This window comes from Scylla paramamosain, chromosome 19 (assembly GCF_035594125.1).
Source record: "Scylla paramamosain isolate STU-SP2022 chromosome 19, ASM3559412v1, whole genome shotgun sequence".
NCBI classification, from domain to species: Eukaryota; Metazoa; Arthropoda; class Malacostraca; order Decapoda; family Portunidae; genus Scylla; species Scylla paramamosain.
In genome coordinates, this window is record NC_087169.1 from 1975001 (window position 1) to 1983217 (window position 8217).

The following is an 8217-nucleotide window of genomic DNA, read 5'->3' on the forward strand; positions in this document are numbered from 1 at the left end:
CGCTATGAGGGAAATGTTCAGTGAAGACAATTGTGAAGTGGTGTTATTAGTGGACGCCAAAAACGCTTTCAACACTATTAACAGAAAAACAATGCTTCACAACATTCGAGTAAAATGTCCCTCTCTGGCACAATATGTAGAAAACACATATAGTGACCCCTCGGATTTGTACATATGTAGTAATAGTGGTAATAGTGTTAAGGTGTTAAAGTCCATGGAAGGGACAACACAAGGTGACCCAGTGGCCATGGCGATGTACGCCCTCGGACTTTCAGTGCTGCAACAAGTTATCTCATATGAGAAAACGAGTGTGAAGCAAGTGGCGTACGCGGATGACCTGTCAGGGGCCAGCAAAATAACAGACTTGAAAAAATGGTGGGGCTTAGTGAACGACAATGGTCCCATTATAGGGTACACACCCAATGCCGCTAAGTCCGTCCTTATTGTAAAGCCAGAACACTATGACAGTGCAGTGGATAGCTTCAGTGGCAGTGGAGTTATAATAACAAAGGATGGACAACGGCATCTGGGTGCTGTTATCGGAACAGAGGAGTTCAAGAAGGAGTACATAGGAGAGAAGGTGAAGGAGTGGATACATGAGGTGGAGGTCCTGTCTGACATGGCCAGGACTGAGCCGCATGCAGCCTACTCCGCCTACACCCACGGCTTGCAGCATCGATGGAGATTCGCCATGAGCACCATCCCAGGCATCAGCCCTCTCCTTGCACCACTGGAGGTCTCGATAAGGAACACCTTCCTCCCAGCGTTACTGAGATCCCACACCATCGGAGATGGGGAGAGGGCGCTGCTCGAACTTCCACCAAGACTGGGCGGGATGGGAATCACCTCCCCTGAGAAGTTGGCGACTGTGGAGAACCTCAACTCCCTCAAGCTCACCAGATCCCTCACAGAGAAGATCATTGCTCAGGACGCACATGGTGAAATAGCCCAAAGTGCAGTCACTGAGCAAGGACGAATTATATCTAGAGATAGGCAACAACATCAACGAAACTGTCTCGAAGACCTGATAAACATCCTGCCTGCAACCACAGTGAGAAAAATCCTCACTGCACAGGAAACGGGAGCCTCTAACTGGCTAACGTCACTGCCCATCAGAGCGAAGGGCTTCAGCCTCAACAAACAAGAATTTGTCGACGCCATTGCTCTGAGGTATGGCTGGCCGATGGAAGGACTCCCCAGTACCAATGACGTCAACCACACCATGACGTGCAAAAAGGGGGGATTCGTATGTATCAGGCACAATGAGGTGAGAGATCTGACCGCCAGCATGCTCAGGGAGGTGTGCCACGATGTCTCCACTGAACCGACCCTCCTGCCGCTAGACGGCGAGCACCTGCGCTACAGAACAGCCAACACCACCAACAAGGCTCGAGTCGACGTCAGTGCACGAGGGTTCTGGACAAGGGGACAGAAAGCATTCGTGGACATACGGATCTTTGACCCGATGGCCGCCTGTCACCACGAACTCTCCCTGGAGGCCGCCCACCGCAAGAATGAGCAGGAGAAGATCCGAGCGTATGGGGAGAGAATCCAACACGTTGACCAGGGCAGCTTCACACCTCTGGTCTTCACCACATCTGGCGGGATGGGCTCCAAGGCTCAGTGCTTCTACTCAAGACTAGCCGACCTAATGGCAGAAAAGAAGCACCAGCCAAGGAGCCATGTCGTCGCATGGATGAGGTGCCGTCTCTCATTCTCCCTCCTCAGATCTGCCCTCCTGTGTCTCAGGGGGACAAGGCATTCCACTCCCATACCTGCAGACTTAGGAGGCCTCGACTGCGAGGCTACAGTGGTGGAGAGTGGCATAAGAGTAGATAGAGTAGAGGTAGAGTGAATTTATAGTAAACAACTAATGTTTATATTATAGAGCATTAGATATGGTTGGATGCCACAGTCATTAGTGAGAGCTGGGGCTAATGACCTCTAAGTAATGGAGCCCCTAATTGACACATCAATAAACATGGGGTGGAGGTATTATATAGTAGTAGTAGTAGTAAAAAAAAAAAAAAAAAAAAAAAGTAGTAGTAGTAGTAGTAGTAGTAGTAGTAGTAGTAGTAGTAGTAGTAGTAGTAGTAGCAGTAGTAGCAGTAGTAGTAGTAGTAGTAGATTGAGGGAATCTGATGGAGGTACTTCGTGTCCTAAGGTAGGTAACAAGGCTGGTCTAGTAGTAGTAGTAGTAGTAGTAGTAGTAGTAGTAGTAGTAGTAGTAGTAGTAGTAGTAGTAGTAGTAGTAGTAGTAGTAATTCAATAAAATAAAGCTGAATAAACAAGCACACTTACACATACACACACACAATAAAATAATATAATATCAAGGAGTAAAAGTTGTACTTGGCAGTGGTCAGAGGTGAGGTCAGCCAGGAAGGTGAGAGGTCAGTGGGGAGGGCTGCAGCCTGGGGTGGTACAGCCAGCACTGGGAAAGTGACCACAAGGATGCAGGGATGACTAGTGCTGCTGCTGGTGCTGCTGCTGCTGCTGCTGCTGCCCACCACAACACACTGAGGCTGCCCTGCTGACACTCCTTTTTTGGGGGGGAAGGGGGAGGTCAAGAGGGGCATGGGGGGTCACGGTGAGGGGGACACAGCCAGCGCTCTGGGGACCGGTGGACAGGACAACAGGTGGCGGACTGGGGCTTCAAAAAATTGAGGTTGAGGAAAGAGACAGGAAGGAAGTGTGTGTGGAAGACAGTGGTGGATGAATGGAGCAGCGTCAGCAAGGAGGCTGTCAGTGGTGGTGAGTGGGGAGTCATCAGGGAACTGTGGAGGAAGGCTGCCAAGCACACAGATAGGGCTGGCAGGCAGAGACAGGCAGGTGTGTCTTGTGCAGGGTCTGCCACATGTAGGCCTGCTGGCTTGCTGCATTTGCGACATGTAGGCCTGCTGGCTTGCTGCACCTGCCACATTTAGGCCTGCTGGCTTGCTGCACCTGCTACATGTAGGCCTGCTGGCTTGCTGCACCTGCCACGTGTAGGCCTGCTGGCTTGTTGCACCTGCCACGTGTAGGCCTGCTGGCTTGTTGCACCTGCCTGCCTTGCCACTGCAAGAGTCAACCACCATTCTCAACCCTTCACCACCACCACCACCACCACCACCACCACTACCTACCCTGAGGTCGCCGTCCCCGCCAGGCTGCACAGAGGGAGTTTGCGGGGCTGCTCCCTCAATGGCCACCTTGGAGAACAGAAAGATGGGGGACGTGTCTGTGCCAGCCAAGTAATGACACACCCGCTTGCAGGAGTCCAGCGTTTCACCCCCAGAGGCCAGCAGCACCTGTTGACAGCAGTAGTAGTAGTAGTAGTAGTAGTAGTAGTAGTAGTAGTAGTAGTAGTAGTAGTAGTAGTAGTAGTAGAAGTAACACACACACACACACACACACACACACACACACACACACACACACACAGACACACACACACACACACACACACACACACACACACACACACACACACACACACACACCACTGTCACCTCCCAAACAACCAATAGGCACACAACAACACTACAAATACAACAAACAACATCAAACACTAACACAACTCACAAAACATTAACAACAAACAACAAAAATAAAACAAAAATTAATACAAAAACACAAACAAGCAAATATCAAGCATGAAAAGTACAACAAGACTGCCAGAGTGACTCGCGTGTGACAATGAGCCTGGCAGAGTTGACAAGCTAAAGAGGTGAGGCATCCCAGACACTGCCACACACACACACACACACACACACACACACACACACACACACACACACACTGCACAGCCTGAATTGGCCCATACAAGTAAACTCAGTCAGTCAGTCAAGTCAGTCAGTCAGTCAGTCAGTCAGTCAGTCAGTCAGTCAGTCAGTCAGTCCATCAGTCCATCAGTCAGTCAGTCAGTCAGTCAGTCAGTCAGTCAGTCAGTCAGTCAGTCTGAGTCAGTCAGTCAGTCTCCTGGTGCAGGCTGCCTCTCGCCAGCTCCAGCCTTGTCACTGGTGAGCTTGTTGTGCACCACAGTCAGGCAGGGTGTATCTGCTGGTGCACCTTCACTCAGCCAGCCCCTCTGCCATCCCTCTCACTGCCCAGGAGTCTATCCCGCACCAAGCCACATGACAGCCGCCACCCAGCACCCCCCATGCCATGACCCACAGGACTATCACCCACACCCCTCCCGTCCGTCCACACCTCATGGAAAAACTTGTCTTATTTGGCCTTAGCGGGGGCGCACGCACGCACGCACGCACACACACACACACACACACACACACACACACACACACACACACACACACCAGTTAACTCTAAGCTAACCAAACTTAACCTAAGCTAACCTAAGCTAAGGTAAGCTATCTGGCAATACTGACCTGTTTGTCTGGGGGCACTTTGACAGCATTGTGTACTGCACCCTTCACCACCTCAACACTGCACAAAATAAATAAACCAAATATTATTATTATTATTATTTTTATTATTATTATTATTATTATTATTATTATTGATTGTTGCCTCAGATGGTTCAGCTAACTATAGGCTTGCTCAACTACCTATGTAGGCCTGTGTATATTGACAGGTCACAAAATCTGTAGGCCTATGTATATTGACAGGTTACAAACACACACAATGATATCATTCTAATTACATAAATACCTTTGCCAAAAAATACATCTCTCTCTCTCTCTCTCTCTCTCTCTCTCTCTCTGCCTACCTCTCTAGTGCCAGGTTCATGTCAAAGGTCATCATGGTGCCAGTGTCAACAAGGAAAACATAAATCATGTTGGCTCGGTTGAGGTTAAGTCAGGTCAGGTCAGCCAGCCAGCCATCCAATCACAATCTACAAAGCTCTGGGCCAATGGGAGGGCTGATGGTGATCCCCTGTTGACCAATAGGATGGCTTGGTTTTTGCTTGGTTGAGAGAGAGAGAGAGAGAGAGAGAGAGAGAGAGAGAGAGAGAGAGAGAGAGAGAGAGAGAGAGAGAGAGAGAGAGAGAGAGAGAGAGAGAGAGAGAGAGAGAGAGAGAGAGAGAGGTTAGGTTAGGTTGCTTTAGATTTCGTTGCGTTAGGTTAGGTTAGGTTAGGTCAGGTGAGGTTAGGTTAGGGGTGGGTCAGGCTAGGTCGACGCATCACCTGTGGTACAAATGCATCAAAAACACCTTTGGTCATTTTCTTATAGCATCACCTTAGTTATCCTGCTAAATTTGCAGCTACAACCAACACTGCCATCCCCTTTACTTCTTGCACCATACCCTAACCTAACCTAAACTGATCTAACCTAACTCTAACCTAACCTAACCTAAGCTAACCTAACCTCAGCCAACCAAGGCTAACCTAACCTAACCTGACCTCACCTAGCCAAAGCTACCCTAAGCTACCCTAACTCAAGCCACTAGCTGCATCAGACAACAACAAGAGGTGCCCCTGTCTTGGCAAGCTTCCCACTGCCGCAGCGCCTGTCACACTGGAGCCATCAAGGAGAAAGCACATGGGCACCTTCTCTCTGTCCCAACAACTCGTGCGGCTTGACATGCCACATTTATTTACTTATGTGTGTGTGTGTGTGTGTGTGTGTGTGTGTGTGTGTGTGTGTGTGTGTGTGTGTGTGTGTGTGTGTGTGTGTGTGTGTGTGTGTGTGTGCGTGCGTGCAGCATGTTAGTGTATTGAGCAGTGTTGTTTGTAGAAGGTGTGTTTACTTCAGGATTATTAAAACCATTTGTGTGTGACATGCACATTTGTGACAAGCCAGCGACAGCTTTGTTTGTTTGGGCAGCACGTTAATTTTAGCATTAAGAACAGAGAAGGCTTCCGTGCTGGAACACATTGCGTGCCACTCACCAAACCACTCACACTAATCGCACTCATTTTCTTCACCTACAAATACAAGTTCTTGCAAATGTCATAATTTATTGATTTATTTCATTAGTGCAGGTGGTTTTCAATGACACAACTCCAGTTCTGCACTGCACATTGTTTGTTTGTTTGTTTTACCATGTCTTACTTGTTCACACCATAAAAAGGGTGAGTGTTCAGTGGTGGAGTGTGAACACCTGGCCTCAGAGGAAAGTGTCAATACATGTTGGTGTGTTGGTGTTGCACATGTTCCTGTCCCTTGGTAATGTTCAAAAGTCAACAAAAGGTGTACTCAGTTATTGCAAAGGAGAAAAATTACTTTAAATCTACAGTTGTGTTTACTGACCAGCGCACCACTGGTGTGCCAAGCCCCACACACCAGTGTGCTCACTGCTGCACCCATCCACCTGTCCACGGTGCACAACAACCTCACGGCTTAACACAACACAACACAAGCTAACCTAACCTAACCCAACATAATATTACCAAACCTAACCTAACCAAACCTAACTTAACCTAACCTAATCATAACCATAACTTAACCTAACCTAACCTTAGATAACCTCAGTGAAGCGAAGCAAGAATTGACTTACTTGTTCACAATTGCCTGGTGAAGCAAGCAACAGTTTCCGAGAGGCTGGCGTGACCTGCGAGACTCAACGCTGTCCTTCCTTTCTTGTTTGTTTGTTTGTCTGTCACGAATTGCTCTTCTTCGTTTCTGCAGACACAACACTTGATAAGACTGACGAAACAAACAACAAGAGGAGGAGGAGGATTTTCCTTAGAATGACTACTGCTTCCGTGTCAGAGACCCGTCTTTGTGTGCTGAGAGCATAACAGAGGTGATAAGTGTCTGGCATGGAGGCATACATTCCTCACTCTTTTTCTCGTCCTAAACCTTCTAAACCTTGGTTTAACACAGCTTGTTCTCGTGCTATACATGATAGAGAGGTGGCCCACAAAAGGTACTTAAACCTTCCATCACCAGAATCTCATGCACTTTTTATATTTCTGCCTGGAACCATGCCAAGTCTGTTCTCCAACTTGCCAAAAACTCCTTCATTAACAGAAAATGTCAAAACCTTTCAAGATCTAACTCCCCTCATGATTTCTGGCATCTAGCCAAAAATATCTCCAATAACTTTGTTTCTTCTTCTTTCCTTCCTTTATTTCAACCAGATGGCACCACTGCTATCACATCTATTTTTAAAGCTGAACTCTTTGCTCAAACCTTTGCTAAAAACTCTACCTTGGACGATTCTGGGCTTGTTCCTCCCTCTCCTCCACCCTCTGACTACTTCATGCCACCTATTAAAATTCTTCGCAATGATGTTTTCCATGCCCTCGCTGGCCTAAACCCTCGGAAGGCTTATGGACCTGATGGGGTCCCTCCTATTGTTCTCCGAAACTGTGCCTCCATGCTTGCACCTTGCCTAGTCAAAGTCTTTCAGCTCTGTCTGTCCTTCTTGCTGGAAGTTTGCCTACATTCAACCTGTTCCTAAAAAGGGTGACCGTTCTAATCCCTCAAACTACCGTCCTATTGCTTTAATTTCCTGCCTATCTAAAGTTTTTTAATCTATCCTCAACAGGAAGATTCTTAAACATCTATCACTTCCCAACCTTTTATCTGATCTCCAGTATGGGTTCCGTCAAGGCTGCTCTACTGGTGACCTTCTGGCTTTCCTTACTGAGTCTTGGTCATCCTCTTTGAGAGATTTTGGTGAAACTTTTGCTGTTGCCTTGGACATATCAAAAGCTTTTGATAGAGTCTGGCACAAAGCTTTGATCTCCAAACTACCCTCCTACGGTTTCTATCCTTCTCTCTGTAACTTCATCTCAAGTTTCCTTTCTGACCGTTCTATTGCTGCTGTGGTAGACGGTCACTGTTCTTCTCCTAAATCTATTAACAATGGTGTTCCTCAGGGTTCTGTCCTGTCACCCACTCTCTTCTTATTATTCATTAATGATCTTCTAAACCAAACTTCTTGTCCTATCCACTCCTACGCTGATGATACCACCCTGCACTTTTCCACGTCTTTTCATAGACGTACAACCCTTCAGGAGGTAAACAGTTCACGCAGGGAAGCCACAGAACACTTGACTTCTGATCTTTCTAAAATTTCTGATTGGGGCAGAGCAAACTTGGTATTGTTCAATGCCTCAAAAACTCAATTCCTCCATCTATCAACTCGACACAACCTTCCAGACAACTATCCCCTCTACTGTCCCCCTCTTCTACACTGAACATCCTTGGTCTGTCCTTTACTTATAATCTGAACTGGAAACTTCACATCTCATCTCTAGCTAAAACAGCTTCTATGAAGTTAGGTGTTTTGAGACGTCTCCGCTAGTTTTTCTCACCCCCCCC